The sequence below is a fragment of the Pleurodeles waltl genome, chromosome 3_1, assembly GCF_031143425.1.
Source record: "Pleurodeles waltl isolate 20211129_DDA chromosome 3_1, aPleWal1.hap1.20221129, whole genome shotgun sequence".
NCBI classification, from domain to species: domain Eukaryota; kingdom Metazoa; phylum Chordata; class Amphibia; order Caudata; family Salamandridae; genus Pleurodeles; species Pleurodeles waltl.
The window spans coordinates 246543474-246565434 of NC_090440.1; the positions used below are offsets into that span (position 1 = coordinate 246543474).

General features: G+C 45.3%; 2 protein-coding genes across 4 annotated transcripts in view; one reads left to right on the forward strand and one right to left on the reverse strand.

Annotated features, from left to right (window-relative positions):
* The window catches only part of LOC138284000 (dual oxidase maturation factor 1-like), a 415581-nt gene extending 408843 nt beyond the window's left edge, over positions 1-6738 (reverse strand). The window contains exon 1 of the mRNA XM_069222333.1: positions 6639-6738. The gene's annotated coding sequence lies outside the window, so the exon portion shown is untranslated. The remainder of the gene's footprint in view (positions 1-6638) is intronic.
* Positions 6068-21961, forward strand: part of LOC138283999 (dual oxidase 1-like) — a 785394-nt gene continuing 769500 nt past the window's right edge. For 2 of the 3 annotated variants that reach the window (XM_069222330.1, XM_069222332.1), the window contains exon 1: positions 6996-7104. The gene's annotated coding sequence lies outside the window, so the exon portion shown is untranslated. Of the gene's footprint in view, positions 6187-6995; positions 7105-21961 lie in introns of those variants that run through there. The other variant, XM_069222331.1, reaches the window with a different exon arrangement.

Genomic DNA, 21961 nt, shown 5'->3' on the forward strand with positions numbered 1-21961 from the left:
TCTGATTTATGAGGGGTAGCGTAGGCGTGTTTGGTATGGTTGTGATGGTGATAATAAATACTGCTTACTAGTGTGGGTGTATTTTTTATTACTATCACAGAAATGCCACTTCTAAAAAGTGCGCCTTTATCTGTACTTATGACTCTGGTGTTTTGCAGCTTGACTCCAATCCTCGTCTGGGCAGAGTGACAGTTGGGGCTTTGTGCATACTTTTCAGACAGCCTGTACACAGGGAGGGTGGAGGTGTCACAGAGGTGAATCTGCATACTGAATAGTCTTCCTGGGCTGAGAGAAGGGAGAGGCGGGGCACACCTACATTTGTAAAGGCTGTGCCCTGGCCTCACACAATAGGGTCGTTAACCCACCACTGATGTTTGGAGCCTGTGCTGAAAGGAGAGAGGGGGCACTCCCAGAACCAGTTGTAACTGGCTGGAACCTCCTCTCCCTACCATTGTAAAACACTGTAAGAACTGACTATAAGTACAGGGGAATTTTCCCCACAATTTGGAGACTCTTGGAATCATCTTGGAACTGGACACCAAAGGCTGAAAGGACTCACCAGGAACCGCCATGGACTGCTGCTGCTGTGCTGACCTGTGACCTGCCTGGTCACTGTGAAGGACTTGCCACTTGCTGCCTTTCCCTTGTGCTGGCCTGTAGCTGGGCACTCCACCTGAGGACCTTGTCTTAAGATTCTGCTCCCCAGGGGCAGGGTGCTGTGGCCCCTGACCCCTGCATCCATTTCTTCACGAGGGTTGCTTCTCTGTGGTTGCGGCTGCCATAGCGCTGATATCAGCGCTTATGGACCCTTGGGAGCTCGTAGGCTCCTTGCTGCATTGTGCCCCTTTAAATAAGATCACTGCAGTGGCCCGGAAAGCTGGAAGAACACTCGCGCCCCGTATCGGGTTCAGGCGAGTGTCTGCCCGGGCCCCAGGAGGGGTCCGATCTTCTTGTGGCTTCGCGGCAGGACCAGGGGAAGGCGCGGGGAGTGACCACTTCCCCCTGGCCTCTGCGTTAGGAGCAGGACGCTCATTTTCTGCTGTTAGGTAAAACTGGCATTATTGTGCCCCCCCCCCCCCTTGGTGGAAGGGCCAGTGGAGGCCCGGGGGGGCCCCCAAAGATCGCAGGTCCCGGGAGGGGCCTGTCATTAAACAGGAGGGGGTGCGTGGTGCCCCCCTCCTGCCCTAAGTTGTTTTTTCTGGCTTTGGCCCCCCTCGTGAGGGCTGGTTGAGGCCCTGAGGGGCCCCCAGTAATCACGGTCCCTGGAGGGGCCTGTCTATAAAAGAGAGGAGGTGCATGTCGCCCTCCTCTGACCCCAGAGTATAAGGGAGGCCCCCGTTTTGCGCATAGGAGCGCTGGGGGCCCCATTGTTCGCCTTCTAGGCACTAGAGGTGCCTTCATCCAACCAGGTACTGTTTAAAGGACCAATATAGTTACAATCCAAAGTTCTTTCTACAGACTTTTGTTTGATTCATATATTACCTACCTGCGTTTGATGTTTTTACATATGTGTATGCAAATGTTCCTTTTATGGACATGCTTGCTAATATGTTTTTCTAACTTGCCATATGTTTTCTAATGTTCCTACTATGGGCATTTTATGATATTCTTATGACAAGTGCTGTGATGTAATAACGTGTTTTCCTGACTACGCTTATGTTGCAGAATACTGAGTAACCTGTGTGTTATGTGTGACTACTGCTAGGTTGCAGAGTAACTAATGTGTAACGTTCTGACAACTGCTAAGGTAGCAGGATAGTACTGATATGTGACGTTTGGTCTGATAATTGCCTTGTGTACAATACAGTATATTTTCATATAATCTGGTGTTGTTTTTCCTTTGTGGTGGGGATATTGCGTCACGTGTGTTGTGTGTGTTGTGCAAACGCTTTACACATTCCCTCCGGGTTAAGCCTGACTGCTCGTGCCAAGCTACCAAGGGGGTGAGCAGGGGTTATCTTGGACGTGTAACTCCCTTGCCCTTACTAGAGTGGGTAAGTTCTGCCTGGCTGAGGTGCATACCCTAGCCAACCAGAAACCCCATTTCTAACTATATATATATATATATATATATATATATATATATATTCACTTAGAAAAACAAAGGTAACAGGGAAGTTATAATTAGGTTCTGAATTTATTTGTACAAGACCACAGAAATTCAGCAGTTATAGTTAGAGTTATTTCAAGTAACTATAACTCGTGCCCTGAGGTAACTATAACTCGCACCCCCCCTTCAATAATTCAATAATCAACTGCTACTGTTTCATTTATAATTTTATTGACATGATAGAAGTTGTCATGAGTGTTGTAATTAGCAGTGCATGGCGAGGTATACTTTTGTCCTGCGTTTCAAGACGTAGTTGTGTTCGAAACTCCTATGGGCATTAAATGGGAAACCTGCTTTTTTGACCCCCACCCCTTTTTTCTTGGCCCCCACTTGACGGATCACCCTTTCCATGTGCAACAAGAATAACTGGCACACTTTTTTGGGAACATTTTGTGAAGATCCGTCAAAGGGCACAAAAAATATAGGCAAGTCAAAAAACGCTTTTCCTATCGAAACATGCGTCCATTACTTACGATAATGGCATTACTACTAGTCCTACTCCCTCGCCTTCCTTTCCACCAATGAGGCTCCCTGCCTCCCCTTAGACCCCTCCCTTCCCCTTAAAAAAGCACCTCCCCACCACCTCCTGTACAGAAACAAGCCCAAACAGCAACTCAGGTGGTCCGTATCAGGAGGGTGGGAGGGAATGGAAAGGAAGGCGAGGGAGTAGGACTAGGAGTAATGCCATTATCGTAAGTAATGGACGCATTACCTCCCGTCCCTCCCTCGCTTTCCTTTCCACCAATGAGACATAGCAAGAGAAAAACAGGAGACGGACACTGAGTTGCAACAAATTTAATCACAACCAAAAAAGGACACCATACAACCACACCCCTATTACATCATAGAGAACAAGACACTGTGACCCAATACCGACTCCAAACCGCCCAAGTCCGCCAGTCTGTAATGACGAACAAAGGTAGAAGGTGAGGCCCAAGTAGGGGCACTGCAAATGTCCACCACATAAGCGCCCTGCAGCTCCGCCACCGTAGCAGCCATACCCCTGGTAGAACGGCCCTGTATCCCCTGGGGTGGAACAACCCCTTTCAAAGAATAAGCCATCAAAATCAGAGAGCTAACCCAACGACTCAAGGAAGCAGTGGACAGCTTCTCCCCCTTCCGAGCCGGACCGAAATTAACAAACAGGGAATCACCCTTCCGGAAAGGAGCAACCACCCGTAGATATTCCAACAAAGCCCGAAGTACATCCAAAGAATGCAACCGAACCTGCTCATCCGAGGAAGGATCGGAACAAAAAGCAGGAAGGATAACCTCCTGTCAAGCGTTGGAAGACGAATTTACTTTGGGAACAACCGAAGGAACCGGAACAAGCACAACCAGATCAGGAAAAACCTTACAAAAAGGAAAAGAGCAGTCCAAGGCCCCCAACTCCCCCAAACGACGGGCTGAAGTAATTGCCACCAGAAAAAAAGTCTTAAAAGATAGATGACGTAAGTCACATGAATCCAGAGGTTCAAAGGGAGGAAGAGTCAAAGCATCCAACACCAAAGAAAGATCCCAGGAAGGAAAAGCCCGCACCGGATGAGGAAAACAAGTTAAGAAGGCCCTGGAAAAACTGAGGCATCAAATGACTCTCATCAGACAGATTACGCCATGGACCCCTAAAAGCCTGACTCGCAGCCCACTGCACACGCAGTGAAGCCACAGATAAATCCAACTGGGCCACATCCTGCAGAAACTGCTTCACCTCAAACAGAGAAGCTGCCGTAGGATCCAACCTATGCTGCAAACACCAGGAAGAAAAAACCTTCCACTGCCGTCCATAAGGCAGCAACGTGGAATGACGCCACGAAGCCAGCAAAGTAGAACTCAAAGCGATCGGAACCCCTAAGCACGTCAATCCCCTCCGTTCAACTTCCAAACATGCGTCAGAACCTCCCACATCTCCTCCCTGGAGACATACTTCCCACCAGAAGAAGTAGAAGGAGCATCATCATCCGATGAAGAGGACCCCTCCGCAGCCCCTGAAGGACGGGATGCCGTAGAACGTCCAGGTCTAGATGCTCCAGCCTGAAGAGCACAAGACACAGCCACCTCAATCATGTCCTGAACCTCCTCTCTGGACATGAGAGGCGCAGGAACCCCTAGCGCAACCTGGTGTCCACCAGGAGTGGGAAGGGGAACCGCAATATCCTCCCCCGAAGAAGAAGAAGAGACAATCCTGCGCCGCTTGGAAGGAACCTGCCTCGACATTATCCCAATAAGAAATGTACCCAAGAGGCCAACAGCACCCAGTAAAATAATGGAGAAAGCCCCCCTCCCCCTAATTCAACAGCAGCAAATGAGAAAAGTGCAACAATTAACCCCAAACCATAAAAAACGCGGGCAGAAACGCCCGTCCTACCGCCAAAATTCAAATAATCACAACCGGCATATCAAGCCAGCAAACGTGAGCCGAAGATCCGGAAGCACATCCCCAGCCACCACAGAGCCGACTGACTCCGTCAGCCGACTCCAAGGACGCGTCTCCAAGGCAGCACCGCCTGCCACCGGAAGAAGCGACCGCCGGGAAACTCCCAGCGAGGTGCTCCGCACTCACCGAGAGTCAAGACGATGCCCCCCCAGGCCCCGCAGTGGAGGAGAAGGAAAAGGTAAGTCTAGCGGGGTTAGACAAAAAGAACAGGAGGTGGTGGGGGTGGGAGGGGCTTTCTTAAGGGGAAGGGAGGGGTCTAGGAGGAGATAGGGAGCCTCATTGGTGGAAAGGAAGGCGAGGGAGGGACGGGAGGTAATGGTCCTAACCTAACTATATATATAAATAATAGAGTTTTTTCACATCTAGTATATACTTGCAATTTAATTGTAAAGGCATGCATGGTAAAGTCTTTCGTGGTAAAGGCATTGCTTGGCATTGGATGCTTGGTAAAGGCGTACGTTGTAATGGCATGTGTGGCTCAGTCTTACATCCCTCTTTGGACCTTTACCGACCTTCTATGGAGAAGAGCGCAGTTAACTCCATTTGCTTCTTGATAATGTTATGTGTGCTTAATAACTTGTTAGCTACACCTTCCATTCTACTTAACCTCCGTTACTTGTTCTGATGCTGTGTATAGCCTAATTGCCACCTTTACAGGCTTTCCTTGGAAGCAAGGATTGGCTTCAAGATTGTTTGCATAGTTCATAAAGTGTTATGTACCACGCCGCCATTCCACTTTCATGACAAACTTCAACCCATCGGAGGCCGCCGCACACACATCAGAAGCAGAAGCCGCCTGATCCAGGAAATCCTGTACACAAAAGACATCTCAAAAGGTTTACTCCCGTCCGCCACCCGGGAACTCTCCCCCTGATCAAAATAGACTAATACGAATCTCCTTCTCTTCCGAAAGGAGGGAACAGCCTATATCTTCAAACCGTATCTGCTCAATAACATAATTTCCATCGCTTACACCAATGTATGTGATAAGTACTGTCTTAAATGAACGAATGTAAAGAAATCCTCGCCCCGCTGCCCCTTCCCCGCCCCCCCCCCCCCCCCCCCCCCCCGACGCCCCTTGTGGATAAGTCCGCGCTTTAAAAATACAGCTGATAAAAATGCAGGTTGAAGACAATTATTTGTGTTGCGATGCGTAAGATTCCAACATAAAATAATCAATGATAAGAAAAGATATTGAGGTTTGTAACGCTGAAAGGTGCCCTGCAAACGCAGGTGTTGCACCACTACAGCTCCGCTCGGTAACCATCGCTGTCTCACGTACCTCAAACGCTTTGAGCCGGGAAGCTAGCAACTATAAGACTTCTGTTTTGAACTTACTGCGGAAGTGTCGAATTTGTGATATTTTTGGCTTTCACTAGAATAAATGAAAAGCGAACATGCCGGAGAGGAGACAAGAAGTGACAAAAGGAGAAAGCGGGGGTCAAGGAGCGCGAGGTAAATACAGAAAACGCAGACACGTTGAAGAAAAGATGCCGCGCTGTGATAGGGCGGGGGAGTGTGACAGACACGGAGGGGCATCGGGGACTTTGCTTCATGGCGCAGATGGTTGGAGGGGTCGGATGAAAGACACTCGAGAGGCTGAAGACAAAGCTCATACTGAAGGAATGTTTTAAGAAATAAGGTGCGCGTTTCTGCGAGGACAGTGTGCCTGATCGTATATAATGTATGATATGTGTCGTGTGCACGTGATGTGATTATGGTGCCTATGCAGCGAGTGGTGTGCCTGGTGAGATGTGAGAGGTGTATATTTGTGGTCTTGGTCCGTGTTAGTCATCACATTGTGCCGTGTATGCTGTGGACACTGCATGAGTGTGCATGTGCACTTTTGTTTGTGTGTTAGTGGTGTCCTGATCTGTATGTTACCTGTCAGTGTATGTATGTGGATAATGCGCGCCGTGTTTGGCGCGTCCTTATGGTGGTTGTGTGTGGTGCATGTGGTGTGCCATATGTGCCAGCAGCTTACATGCTGATAAAGGGGGATAAAAGCAAGCGAGAGGATGGAACGCAAAGACTGGTAGATGGAAGAGGAGAAGGGGGCGACCAGGAGCCCGTGGTGGAGACAGGTGCTCTTACCGCTCACTTCTGGAGGCTTCAATAACTTGAAAAGTGTCTGGTTCAGCTCCACTGCTGTCTGGAGGACTCCTTGGCCTGCTAAGAGCGGTGTCGACTGTCTGACCTCCTTTTGGCTAGTGAAGGGGCTGAGCTGGCGAGCGGAGCCTCGACACATGAGTGTTGTGTCACTCCTGGCAAGGTGTAACCGTGCTGCGAACTGCACCTTCACAGCCTGTGTGTGCGTGCACATGCCTGCTGCATCACGCCAGAGTCACAGCCCTGCCCAGCAGCCTAGCCAGTTTCTGCACTGGAGCGGCAGAGGAGCTCAACCCTCCCACAGACGCCCCTGGAGCACCAGAGGAACAGGGCACAGCCCTGCCCACAGCCGCCTCCGTCCGCACCAGAGCAGCAGCAGCGCTCCGCAGGACCACAGGGACCGCGCACACGCCATTCCAGGGGAGCGAAAAGGCGACCGGCAGACGTGCAGGTGAGTGTGTGACGAGGAAACGGGACGGCGTGAGAGGAATTACAATGAGGAATAGAGGCGGGAGCGTCTTCAAGGCACATTTAAGGCTTTGTTTGAGGAGAAACGAGTGAGTGAGTGACGGGGTGCATCCACGGATGAGTTTATAGGCAAAGTACCAACACGTGCAGCCAGGTCGCGTTGCCCCTGTTGCCCGGCTCCTACAAAGACAACAGGAGGCTATAACACATCACGTTGGTAATACCAGCAACAGTCGGGCCTCATGTTATTGGCACATGATAACGAAACTAGTCTGAGACGCACCTGTTCGCCCCAGCCTTTCTCAGTTGTGACCAGGAGAAGAGGAGTAAATTGTCGCCTCATCGTGACCTCCGCGTGCCACACAAGCACCATGGTGGTAATTTCAATCAATTTACCGATCACCCGAGCCTCCCAATGTATCGTCAGGGGCTGGCAGGTGAGGGGCGGTACACTGTGCTGCAGCAATGCACCTCCTTCAGCTGGCATGCCCTAGCCGCCATGCCAGCCGGTGGACGACACTCCATCATGCGTTTGAGGAATTCTCCAGGTGGGGCTGGCGCGCTGGTCTCGGTGCAATCTCTCCTAGAGGTGGGAACTCTGTGCCTTCAGCTGCCTTGAAATATTTAATAATATTAGGTGTTTTATATACAGAAACAATGTGAGGCCTTGGCGGAATTACAGTGCTTTAGGCCACTATGAACAAACAGAAATTAAAATACTGTGTAGCAGATGTTTAGAAAATATAGACAGTTGCACTAATTTATAAGCAGTGCTGGAATTGCATAAAAGTTAATCCAGGAAACCATAAATTGGTTGTCAATGTGTGGCAGCGCGAAGAGGGTCGAACCATGAGCGGCGGAGTAATGAAAAGAGAAGACTGACAGTCAATTTATGTATTTACTTTTTAGAACTGGAATAAGTGGTAAACTTTGTGGCTTATTTACTGTGCCTACTACAAAGCACTTCATGTAACATGCAGATCACTGATTTGTATTTTGTGTAGATAGATAAGTGGGTTACTGCTTTTGAAACAGAGATCCTTTTTGTAATATAGTAATGTAAGCTATGAACTAGCACTAATGAGATGCACACAAAGCATTGATTTAGAACCTTGTTTTATTCTCAATCTGTGGTTATTCTAAGGTTGCTAAAAATGATTCAAGTAGTAATAAAGTCTCTCAAGCGCACACACTGCTAACCACAGCGTTACATTTTAAATCATGACTTTGTGTGTTTCTTCTGACCATGTACTCTTAGCAGTTACTCATAATAGCATGATTACGCCCGCTCGTATAATTAAGTGTGATTTGGGGGGAAAAAAATCTTACAGCAAGAGCAAATTTAGCAAACTCCAGCAGTAGCTCACTCTGCCGTTCATGTTCTGTAACATTTAGCACTATTTTCTTAGTACAAAATGCATCCTCAACGCCATTTTGGATGCAACAGTGCATTTTGCGCTAAGAAACTTGTGAAAAATGCTGGGAGTAAGCTCGGGGAAAATCCAAACCATAGTGCACATTTAGAAAGGAGAAGCAACTGCTCATGTTCGTTTTTCATTTTCTGTTGCATTTAGTGCTATTTCTCTGTGCAAAATGCATCTTTGTGCCATTTTGGACGTGAGGGGTATGTTTGTGCTAAGAAAATAATGCTAAATTCAGAATTACTCTACTTGCATAATTCTGTGGAATCTCACAGAACTTTGAGTACTGCTGAGTGATAACGCTACACACATTTACGTGACTTTTACTGTTAGACCTGACATGCCTTAGGGTGGTCACCCCTAACTTTTTGCCTGCCTCCCTCCACTTTTTGGACTCTGTTTTTGCTGGCTTTTAGACTCTGCGCACTTTACCACTGCTAACCAGTGCTAAAGTACATATGCTCTCTCCCTTTAAACATGGTAATCTTGGATCATACCTGATTGGACTATTTAATTTACTTATAAGTCCCTAGTAATGTGCACTATATGTGCCCAGGGCCTGTAGATTAAATGCTACTAGTAGGCCTGCAGCACTGGTTGTGCCACCCACTTCAGTAGCCCCTTTACCTTGTCTTAGGCCTGCCATTGCAAGGCCTGTGTGTGCAGTTTCACTGTCACCTCGACTTGGCATTTAAAAGTACTTGCCAAGCCTAAAACTCCCCTTTTTCTACAAATAAGTCACCTCTAATGTGTGCCCTAGGTAACCCATAGAGCAGGGTGCTGTGTAGGTAAAAGGCAGGACATGTACCTGTGTAGTTTACATGTCCTGGTAGTGTAAAACTCCTAAATTCGTTCTTACACTACTGTGAGGCCTGCTCCCTTCATAGGCTAACATTGGGGCTGCCCTCATACATTATTGAAGTGGTAGCTGCTGATCTGAAAGGAGTAGGAAGGTCATATTTAGTATGGCCAGAATGGTAATACAAAATTCTGCTGACTGGTGAAGTTGGATTTAATATTTCTATACTAGAAATGCCACTTTTAGAAAGTGAGCATTTCTTTGCACTCAAATCTTTCTGTGCCTTAAAATCCACGTCTGGCTGGGTTTAGTTGACAGCTCCTTGTGCATTCACTCAGACACACCCCAAACACAGGGTACTCAGCCTCACTTGCATACATCTGCATTTTGAATGGGTCTTCCTGGGCTGGGAGGGTGGAGGGCCTTCTCTCACACAAAGGACTGCCACACCCCCTACTGGGACCCTGGCAGACAGGATTGAACTGAAAGGGGACCTGGCGCACTTCTTAGCCACTCTTTGAAGTCTCCCCCACTTAAAAGGCACATTTGGGTATAAAACAGGGCCTTTGCCCTACCATCTCAGACACTTGCTGGAGAAGAAACCTGAACCAGAACCTGCATCCTGCCAAGAAGAACTGCCTGGCTGCTCAAAGGACTCACCTGTCTGCTTTCTACAAAGGACTGCTGCCTTGCTGTTGGCCTGCTGCCTTGATGAACTCTTGTCTGGCTGCAAAAGTGCTTTCCAAGGGCTTGGATAGAGCTTGCCTCCTGTTCCCTGAAGTCTCAGGACCAAAAAGACTTCTCTTTTTCATTTGGACTCCTCGTGCGCCGAAAAATTTGACGCACAGCTTGCTCCGCAGTGAGAAATTCACTGCATGCTGATCCAGAAAGATGCAGCTCAACGCGACGCCTGCAGTGCGACCAGAACTTCGACGCACGGCCTCGCATGGACAACGCCGCCCGACTTCCAGAGAGGAAATCGACGCAATGCCTGCCGTGAAAAAGAAAATTCCACGCACAGCCTCACAGAACGACGTGCAGCCGGATACCAAGCCGAGGAATCCACGCACAGACAATGGGACATCTGGTAATCCCGTGATCCATAGAAGGAGACGGTCCGCGGGTCGGAAAACGACGCACGTCTTCCCCGAGTGAAAAATAACAACGCAAGTCCGTGTGTGAAGGGGCAAAACCGACGCACACACCATTTTTCTTCCCGTAGAATGACACACGTCTCCCCGCATGAAAAATAATGATGCAAGTCCGTGTGTGAAGGGGCTAAACCAACGCACACACCATTTTTCCACGCACCTCCTCCTCTGCGGCCCTCTGCAGAGATTTTCCACTCCAAACCAGGTACTTTGTGCTTGAAAGAGACTTTGTTTGCTTTTTAAAGCCTTAAGACAGTTTATATCACTTTTCACTGATATCTTTACAAATTCATATTGCATCTTTTATCGTTTTGACCTACAAATATCCAGATAAATATTATAAATTTTTCTAAACACTGTGTGGTGTATTTTTGTGGTGCTATATTGTGTTATTGTATGATTCATTGCAAAAATACTTTACACATTGCCTTCTAAGTTAAGCCTGACTGCTCAGTGCCAAGCTACCAGAGGGTGGGCACAGGATAATTTGGATTGTGTGTGACTTACCCTGACTAGAGTGACGGTTCTTGCTTGGACAGGGGGTAACCTGACTGCCAACCAAAAACCCAATTTCTAACATATACCCACTCTTAATATATATTTTTTGAATGACCAGGTTGGAAGGCCAAAAAAAACCTGCCTCCAGATCATGGTTTCTATTACATAGTTGTAAAGTGATAACACATTGTGTGGCTTTGTTTCTCTCAATTGCATTGACATTTAGGTGTTAGGCTCCAGATAGCTCCCAACCATGAAGTTACTTCTCAAAAGGTGGACTTGTGGTGCTTTAATCAGTCCTTCACTTAGGCCCAGTTAGAATTGAAAATATGAATGTCCCTTCACCATCTGGAGGCTTCTGCTCCAATGGGAAGGCATGCAGGATGCAGGGGGTACTGAATGTGCCTCGGTTTCAGCACATTACACCAGACCAAATTTGCACAGGGCTAGACTGGGTATATAATACCTGCTGGATCCCTAAGATTTGCTACACTGTATACAGGTACAGTTGTAAAATGCCTTACCCACTTAATGTGAACCTGAAACATGCAATCCCAGTCATCAACACACAGGAAAGTCTAGTCCACAAAAGACATTATTTGCATGACATGTTTAGCAAAATTATAAATCTCAATCTTTTAGCTATTGTGGAACTGCAGTAAAAATACGATTGGTGGACCCACAAGGTATCTTTGCCACTCAGGGTAACTCATACCTCTACAGCCTCTGAGTACTTTACAGTCAAATTCACTGGTGTATTAGCCCTAAAATGGCTGCTGGTACTTTGTCCTTCCACAGAGAAGCAAATAATTCTCATGGGCTGGCCAGTAGTCATGAATTTGAACACCATATTTCATTGTGCATACACAGTGCTCTATGTCTGTTATCTATGTATATAGTATTTATATAGCACAATGCTTGCCAAAATGCACCAGATCAGTGAGCAATGTCAAGGCAAAGGTGTAGTCAATGAGTTACTGAATTGGAGGGAAAGCTAGTTCTGATAGGGGAAGTAAACTGTTACTTTGTTGTGACACAGTGCTTTTTTAAAGAGGTGTTTCTTCAGCTTTTTCCTCAATTGAAGTGGTATTGGGACAAATCTGATGTCTATGGGGATGCCAATCAAGACCATTGATGCACAAATGGATAAGGCTTGTTGCCTTGCTCTTCAGTTTCTTGCCTGCAACAGTACACGTGCTCCATGCGCTCTCACTTGCAAGAGATATTGTATACAACAAAAGCATGTAGCCCGTCTATGTTTAACCCTAATGGACTTCATTGTCACTCTTATTTGCTGCCTTGTAATTGGCCAGAGCATGCCGGCTTCACTTCCTCCTCTTTTGGCTGGAGCATGTACCAATTACTGCTTGCTTCAGCTTGGTTGTTGAACACAACTGTCATATTTTTTATGCTTGGGGAGATTAACCGATTTTCTCTGAACCACAGTGGTGTTGTGCCGAGACCTAACAAGCATTGGCAAAGCCAAATAGTTCCAGTCTTTAAGATTATTTGCTCTGCCATTGTCTTTTGTACATGCTGTTCAGCATGGACATTGCTGACTTTAGCAATGATTGTAGCTATGATGTATAGCAATGTGGCTGCTGTGCATCATGGCTAAAAATAATGATTAAAAAAGGACTATGATCCATTAAGCATTAATGCACTTAAAAAGTGAATTAGCCCTGGCTGCATCATGGTGCATTTTAACGTTTTGGTTAAACTTTAAAGCATCTGTACCACTGTACAGCATGGGTACAAAACATAGCCAAAGCCAATAGCTCTCATATGTGAGAACTACTGGTTTCGACAATGCTTGTTCTTTTTTACACTTCTTTTCCAGTCTGTTGTTGTCCTCATAGAGAGCCACTGGAGGTGGTGAGATTGTACAGGGTGGAAAGGAATCCAGTGGAGTTCCATTATGCTGGGGCTGATATGGCCCTTAATTTGTGCTGCAAGGAAGTACCATGCACTTAAGTGGGGAATTGTGGAGTCTCGGAGGCCAAGGTGTAGTGTGTTCCCACAATCCATATGTCAGTGTATGGAAGTTTGAAAGCCAATTGAAAAGTCACGTTCTGGGAGAAACAGTTTCAATTTCTTTAGTAGCAAGAGCTGGTACTAGACTGCCATGGTTTTCTTGATGAAAAGGATGCAACCCATGACTAGGATGAATCTGATGAACTTGACACAGGGCAAGTGTTCAGAATAAATCAAACCATTCTCATGGCTTTGAGCTAGGTTTGGAGAAGCAGTTGCTTGCTGTTTAAGCTGAATTGTAGAGACTGTCTCTTGGTGGGATCGAGCTTCATTCAGGTGTGGATGAAGTGCAGGCAGTGTTCGAGTCACTGAATGCCTGGAGTAGAGGAAACCTTCAAGAAGAATGTGTGTAGCGTTCTTCATTGTACTTTACCTGGACGCTTAAGGGAAAAAAGAATTGTGGCGTGCACCACTTCTCAAGAAATACCTAAATACAGACCGAAATACTTCCTGATCCTTATTTATCATACAAACTCAGTTTAAGGCAATATACGTTCCACCTAGATGGACCCTTTACCACAGTTCACCAGGTGCTTCGAAGAGGCACAATCTGGCATCTTGCCACTGCACAAAACACCCAAAGTAAATAGCAAGTATTTAAAAGGCTTTCAAAACCTCCCAGAAAATCAGAGCCAAACATAGAGGCCTAAAGTGGGGCTCCAATAGTGCCTAACTGAGAAGTCAAAAAGTAAAATGTCCATCAGTTAAATGTTCAATAGATGGGTGCTTACATATTTGTTTTTTCAGTAACTGTTTTTAACAAATTGGTCATACAGTAACACCCAGTGCAGACATTTAACACGCCTTCACAGTATTGGTTAAATAACTTATTTATACTGTCATACCCAGTGCAGCCATTTGACCTGCCTCCACAGTAGCAGCAGATAAGTAGCATTTTTGTACCATCAAATTGTATCAAAGTGTTCCAGTATCGCTCAGTTGCTTGTGAGCTGCAAGAAGGAAATTCTATCCATGTCCACTCCTGCTCCTGTTGTCCTTGTCCCATTCATTACAAGTGAGATATATCTATCTCACTGACATAAAAATGAACAAATGCAATACTGGGAACACTGGCTCCCTTTCCCTTCCCATCGGGAGTACCTAAGCCTTACTTACTCAGACTTTCTTCTGAGCTACTATGCCCTCCAAATGAAGGTCTCTTTTCGCAGAGGGAGGGAGGGATGTAATGAATGGGACAAGGACCACAGAGCCAGGAGTAATGAAGATTACTGGTAAGTAATAGGACATTATCCCCAGGTCTCCCTTGACCTTGTCCCATTTGTTACAACTGAGAATACCCGGGCCAAAAACCCAACCTTCATAAGGAAATATACCACCTAGAAGGATGCCACACCAAAAACAGCAGCATCCCAAAGCGATACATCCAGACATACCAGAACAAAAGAGGAGTACACGGACCAGAACCCCTCAGCCAATACTGGTCACAGCACACAACGTAGGCAGGAAAAGACAATCTCTGACAAAGGGAGCAAAGGACGCCCAAGCAGGCACCCTTCTAAAAAAGAGAGAGATACCCAGAACAACTCAGCCAGAAACTGCCACCTCCACCCGAGGCGACTTCCACCAAAACCCCAGCCAAAGGAGGAGGCCGAGACATGGAGCACGTCAGCACAACCAACTGCTGGAGCCCATTGCAAATGGAAAACAAGAAAAAGCATCAACCCCACGGGAGGAGGCTCAAATGGAAAGAAACAAGAGACTGTTGTCCCAAACTAATTTGACCACACCAGACCAAACAAAGCCAGAGCCATAGCCAACATGGACCAATGGACAACCACAGCTGAACCAGAATCCAACACCCACTCTGGAAGAAAGAACTCCAGAATCTTGGAAACTGGGATGCCTCATAGGGCACACTGCTGCCGATATTCTTAATTTCTCCTCGCAGCCTTCATAAGGAAAGGTAGCACAAAGAAGGATGCCACACCAGGTGGTGAAACTGCCACAGTGGCCCTGGCGGTCAATAGACTGCCAGGATCATAATGAGGGCCTTTGTCTGGTCTAGTCCAGCTCAGACAACTTTCTGATGTCCATGCTGGATGTGCTGCCCCAGACCAGATTGTCCTTTGAATACCCCAACTTGGGTTTTAATGTTTGAGCAGAGTGGCCAGGACTAAAATAAACAACACTACAAAGCAAATAACCTTGAATGGAGCAGCACATCATGCATGGACATGAGAAGCCTGCCCAACCTGACTGCTACAGTACAGGGCCCCTACACCATGAGGTACATGGATTTGTCTTGACGCTACGCAGCCAAAAGTGGATTGAGACCAATGGAATGGAATAGGGTTGCCAGGGGATTAACTTTTCACATGAGAGGGGATCAAGGCCACCTGTATGTGGAAATCTCCAAGTAGGATCATGTGAACAGCTATGTGTACTGTTACAAGCATCAACCCACAATGCACATAGTTGTCTTGAAGTGCTGGGTCAGACCTCACAGGTGTTTTCGGTTACATTCAAAACACTTCCTCCTTTCTTGTACAAATGACTATTGATGGGGTGGTTGATCCACGTAATGCATACCAGAGGTCAATGACTGTTGGAAGCATAGATGGTGTGAGACCTTGGTGCAACCCTATGACTGTAGTGTCCTGGAGGTGTGCCAGAGCATATTGAACTGGCAGTGGGTCTGAATTGGGAGCCATTGGATCTCATGAAGGAGAGGGGTGATATATGTGTGGCAAGGTAGCCTGAGTGAAGGTATGCACTGCTTCCTTTTGATAGTATTGCACATGTGTAGTAGCTGCGAAAAGATGTCATAGTATAGGACATTAGTGCACTACACTTGACATGTGATATAGTCCTGGCAAAAGGTGTTGCAGGTGTCAGAAGGCAAGCACACAAGTCTGACTATGCTACATATGTCAAAGCAGGAGGCTGCAAAATATGGAAGTGTGAAGTGACAAGATGAGTCAGTTGGCCAGGATGATGGGCCGGTTTTGGAGATGGCTGGAGGGGGAATTGTCTGGGCGTAGTTGTGTTGGCAACAAGGGTGGTAAAATGTCACAGATTTTCAGTGATACTCTCTTGTGAGGATTAACATGAGCCCTACTTCTGACATACAGGATAGGCATGTTAGCCAATTGTATTTTGTACCTAATGGTTGTTGTGTTGGCTTCATTCATTTGTGGCAACGCATGATAAACACATTTATGTGTAACATAAAGTGATTGTTAATAAAGTATGTATGTCAAACAGCATACTATTGTCAACGTCTATAATAAAGCATGATTAAAAGATACATTTAATGAATTACATATGGACAATCAACACCTCTTGTGCAGAAGCCTGCCCTGGATGACCCACCTGTTGGTGATGAGCTACTGCCTCAAAGGTGGTTCAAAGCCTCATTATAAAGCTATTAAAATCTAACCTAAGGCATATATAAAAATGTCAATAATGACAAGTTAAAAATACACTTGAGCATGGTTAAAAGGACAATTTAAAAATGTTAACTATGGCATAAAACAGGACGGATTTCAAGAGTCAGAGTCATTTTGGAAGTTGCCAATCGAATCTGTGATAACTGAACACAGGAAATCTTCCACTTCGGCAGGTGGTAAAGTAGGAAGTTCATTGCCAAGGAAACCTGTCACCTGCTCTTGTTCTATATATCCAAACATTATGGTCACCCACTGCCACATGTATTATGAAGAATGTCTTCTCTACAAATTCAAAGTCATTGCATGAAATTAAGCTTTAGATTCTGGACTGCCACACATTCAAAAGACCTGGCTAAACACACAAATGTTTACATGGTTCAAACACGGCCTGTGAGGCATGTGAGCCAATGAATATGTTTCACTCATCCACAAATAAGCTCTGGGAACAAGAAAACCTCAACAAGCAATGCTCAATGTTTACATTTAAGAGACCCTAAAAATCTGTTATAATACTAGCACTGATCATATGCAGGTATACATGAACACAAGATTTAGCATCATACCTATGTTGCACAAAAATGTACAAGGCAAATCAAACACCTTGGTTGTCAATATGCATGAAATGCAACTTCAAATTATTACTGGTCCATGTAGTAATGATAACTGCTGTTGAAATGTCCACTGTAATACATAGACATTATGTGGGTCATTATGACCCTGCATCATGGCCGCAGTAGGACTGCCGCCAAAGTGGCGGTCCGGCCGCAACATTATGACCGTAGGGGAGCCGCCACGGTCAAACCGCCAAAACCGGCAGGCTGCTGCCAGCCTGCAGCCTGGCAGTTCCAGCGGTTGTAATCTGCCAGGGCAGCGCTGGGGATTACGAGTCCCCATCCGCCAGCCATTCCATGGCGGTAATCACTGCCATGGAAAGGCTGGCAGAATGGGGGACTCGAGGGGCCCCTGCACTGCCCATGCCAAGGGCCCCCCATTTACAGCCCCATTGTGCATTCCACTGCCCGAATTACGGGCAGTGGAACGCGCGACGGGTGCTGATGCACCCGCCACACCGCCACATTGCCGCCGGCTCCATTAGGAGCCGGCTGCAATGTTAAGGCCCTGTTCCCTGATGGGCCGGCGGGCGGAAACTCTGTTTCCGCCCGCCGGCCCTGCGGCAAAGCCATAATAGGGCTGGTGAGATTCAGGCTGCAGAGGCGGCCTGATGGCGGGATGGTATTGGCGGGCGGCCTCTGCCACCCGCCAATGTCATAATGAGGGCCTATGTGTTCCTCTGCCCCTGAGAGGTATTGAGTGTGAGTGTGACCACACATGACATCACTTTTACAATATACACACAGATGACTAATTTAGAGCCAGATCACAGACCCAGGAGCAAATTAAAACCTCCCCAGACCTAGAGGAAACAGGAGACTAATGTATTAAAAGCAATCAAAGTTGGTGCACCAAGTCACTTGCATACATGCCACACAGCAAGTACACAATGCCAAGGAATATTGATGTTCTTCAGGCAGGTTGGGGCCACATTCATGAGTTGTAAGCAGCAACCAACAGGTAGCTCTGCACTAATTTGTGCAAGGGTATGTGTATCAGTGGAATGCACCAGTGTGTGACCATGCATAGCCAATAGCCTGTACTATATTGTCAAAAAACAAATGATACATTGTGTAACTCTTTCACACACAGTGCTATAGTGAGTATCTGTTTTGCCCTGTGTGTCAAATCACACTAAGATGACCACTTACATACTCATATGTGATATACTCTACCTGATGACCATAGTCCTCATTCAAAATCACAAAAACATTGAAATACAGCAGGGCAATAGCAGCATCATGTACTTAACTCAACATAGCCAATGGTAGAAACTCATATTGATGGAATAATTAACAGGCTGTGAAAGTAGAAAAACCTTTTCTCGATATTTTATCATGTACCTACCTAAACTACACTAGCTAATCTAAACACTACGAAAAATACCTAAATTTATTCTAATCTATCTGCAGCTATGTATCCTAAACTAACTTTCATAAACACTACCTAAATCTAACTCAACTTATCCTACTGTAACTTAATTATTAAGCACAAAGGACATGTTAAACATCAACCCCCAAAGTGCCTCTTAGCACTCAGTCACACAATAACAGTATAAACTACACTTACACATAAACTTGCTACACATTATTATCTAAACAAACATATTTTTGGTATTTCTTTTTTATATATATTTTTTTAATAACAATGTCTAAACATTATTCTCCCACCCTGTAAAACCTTATAAACATATAAATATATAAAAACTAGAAAGTTAAAATATTATAAAAATCTAAAACCTACCTTATCTAAACCTATACTATCAACTAACTAATTAACATCTTAGCACCTAAAATATTAAAATATATATGATAAAACATAAACAATATCACATCAGTTGGGAGATCTGCTGGATTGTGTGTGCCCTAGCTGTGAGGCAGCAGGAATAGCTGGGGGAATAGGTGGATGGGGTGTTGGTCCGCGTGGCCCTGGTCTGTCCTGGCCACTGGCAGATGTGGGCATTGCTGGTGTCATTGGTCTCAAAACATCCCAGGACACCGCAGCCTTAGCAGGTTCCTATATTTATGCAGCTTTCTGTCTGCCTTGCATATGTCACACCTCATCTCATATGTAGGTGCCTCATCAGCTGTCATGTTGTCTAGGGTGAAAATATTTAAAAATTGTTAGCACATGCAGTACATTTACATGATGTGTGTGAGAACAAATCTGACACTGTAACACAATCATATGTTCCTGAGTAAACCAATACCAGCAATAGAAATGGATAAATGGACAATATATTGTCACAACATAAACATCCACTATATGAGCCAAGAAAACTGAGTCAGACGCCATCTGCTCTGGCTTGGCCTTTCCGACCACATGTGGAGTATCATAAGTCTGCACACACTGCTGCCTTCAATTACTTGGTGTCAAATATTTAATTTATGGATAGGGTGTTGTGATGCACCTCCTGTAGACCATGATTGTGGGACCTTACTAACACTGAGGATGAGGTAATTGAACAGAAATGTAATACATATGTCCAGCTTCAGACTTGTAGGGAAAAGTATTTGCTGTCACACTTAAACAAGCTTATGTACACACATCATCTTAAGGCTGCATTTGGATGCATACATCATTAAGTCTACATAGCATCTCAGTAGTATGTATATGCTTGTCGGACTACTCATCTGGTCTAAAAAAAAAAGCTTTTATTTGATGCATGGACCCTTATATCATAACTCTGAGGGAGGCGCACGTACCACTAAAGCTGGATTAGAACACATACCTTGGGGATAGGCTAACACATCAAAGAACTATGTGTTCATACAATAATTAACAAATGCATGGACAGACATGACACACATGTAGGCATGTCATGTGTTGTCTGTGATGGGCCAAATACGTCACTTAAGAATAGGTTTCTCCTGCAGCAAAAAAAATATGCTGCAACTGAGATGGCAACCTTGATGCCATTGTCATATGTGTTTAAAATTTCTGCTTTAGTTGTTTCATATTACTGCAGGGACAGTTACTTTTTCTAAATACATATAATGTGTAACATAGCAGGTATGTTAGTCCACACTTATGGTCAGCTAAACTGAAATGTCTTGTCTGGAAAGTGCAAAACCATGTAGCATGTCTTAAGTCATTATCCTGCCTGTTGATGGTGTATATGTTGTATAATCACACAGTGTGTGAATCCGATTCCATGACACTTATCCTATCTATGTTTAGCACCAGTGCCTGTGTAGAAACATAGCACATCATCTGACCCTGTGCCATGGATAATGTTGGACATATATAAAAGATCCCTGCCCACACTTACTCAGCAAAACAGAAATTACTGTTCTATCCCTTTACTTGACTCAGGAATATATGGGTGTTTGCTAGTTGTTGTACAATTTTATGTGTTTCTGGGAACACATGCAGACTTTGTGCCACATGATGAGCAATGTGCCCAACGCCATGTAACTAGAGATGTGCCACATGACTAGAGATGTGTTTAGTTACTGGAGGTCTGCTTACATACAAATTAGAATATCAGAAATGTTACTCGTTATCATCACTAAAGGATTTGTGGGAAGGTTCATTTCAGACTTGCAAAGTGTCAGGTAGTTTGTGGTAGCTGAGTGTTCCCTCTTCACATTTCACAATATAACATATCACAAAGATCATGCACAGACATCCAAATGGTACATACATGTACTGATGACACTTATTGGTGGCACTGGGGTCCTGGATGGGGTCGACCTCACCCCTGGTGAAAGGAAAATGGCCACCAAGGAGACATCAATAAGGACATAGCATTGTAAAAACTGCATTCTTGAAGGTTTACTTTTTTTAAAAATAACTATGCTGTCCCAGTATATACAGTTATTCAACACATCCATTTCACCTGTGGGCCTGATCTAGCTGGATGCAAACGTTTACATGTATACATCATTACATGCCTGACGTGTGGCTCAAGGATGTGATCTTTGTAGTAATGCTGGCCAACATAAAATCCAGACTGCAGTGTACCATGATAAAATGGGTCACATATTTGACGTTAGGAACACCTAAGTGTTGTTACGATGGAAAAGGACAGACATACACTTAATATAATGCCATAGAAGACATATAAATGTGTACTCGTACTGGTGTACTGAGTGCTGAGTAGTAGTGAGCTGTTATACATTCCAACTTTGTGTAAGGCTGCATGGATTTTCAGCATGTAAGATGTTTGGACTGAAGAACACACAGATCTGCATGTAGGTACTCATGAGACACAGCAATCTGTGTGCATGTGCAGCACAATACAGCACACATTGATGAGAACACATACAAACAGTAACAAAAGAAATATGTAGCTTAGTCTTCTACATTGTGTGTTCTGGAAATTTGTTAGCATCCTCTGGACATCTCTGTAGGTTAAGAGAGGAAATGTCCCTACATTTTGTGGCACAATATGGGAATTGTGCAATATAACCGGTGCTTGTTTTACGTTTCAATGATGTAGGCACTCTGAGGCCCACTAAGTACACTTACTTTAATTCATCTACTTATATATGGTTATCATGAAATAAATCATTCACATAGCCATATTGGCTGAAACACAAATGAGGAACATCCCATTTGTATGCTGGGCATTACTGATAAAGGTGCATCACAAAAGGCAGACAAAACATACATACATACCTATTGGTCCACTGATCTACAGTCCTAGGTAGTCTATGACAGCTGCTTCCTGGGATATGAAATATGAACATCTTTGTTTCATTTGAACAGTAGTACGGCCTACACAGAACATCTTATGGTGGTGCTCTTTGTGCACGCACTCCCACCTGTCTTTCTTCTTCTTGGCAGGGTAGCCCTGGCTCACTCTTCCACCAGGGGCAAGCATCCTTGGGAGGTAATTTACTAATATCCCTATCAAGAACCCTAACTACGCCTCACTAAAGTTCCTACACCAAGTTCACACACATGGCTG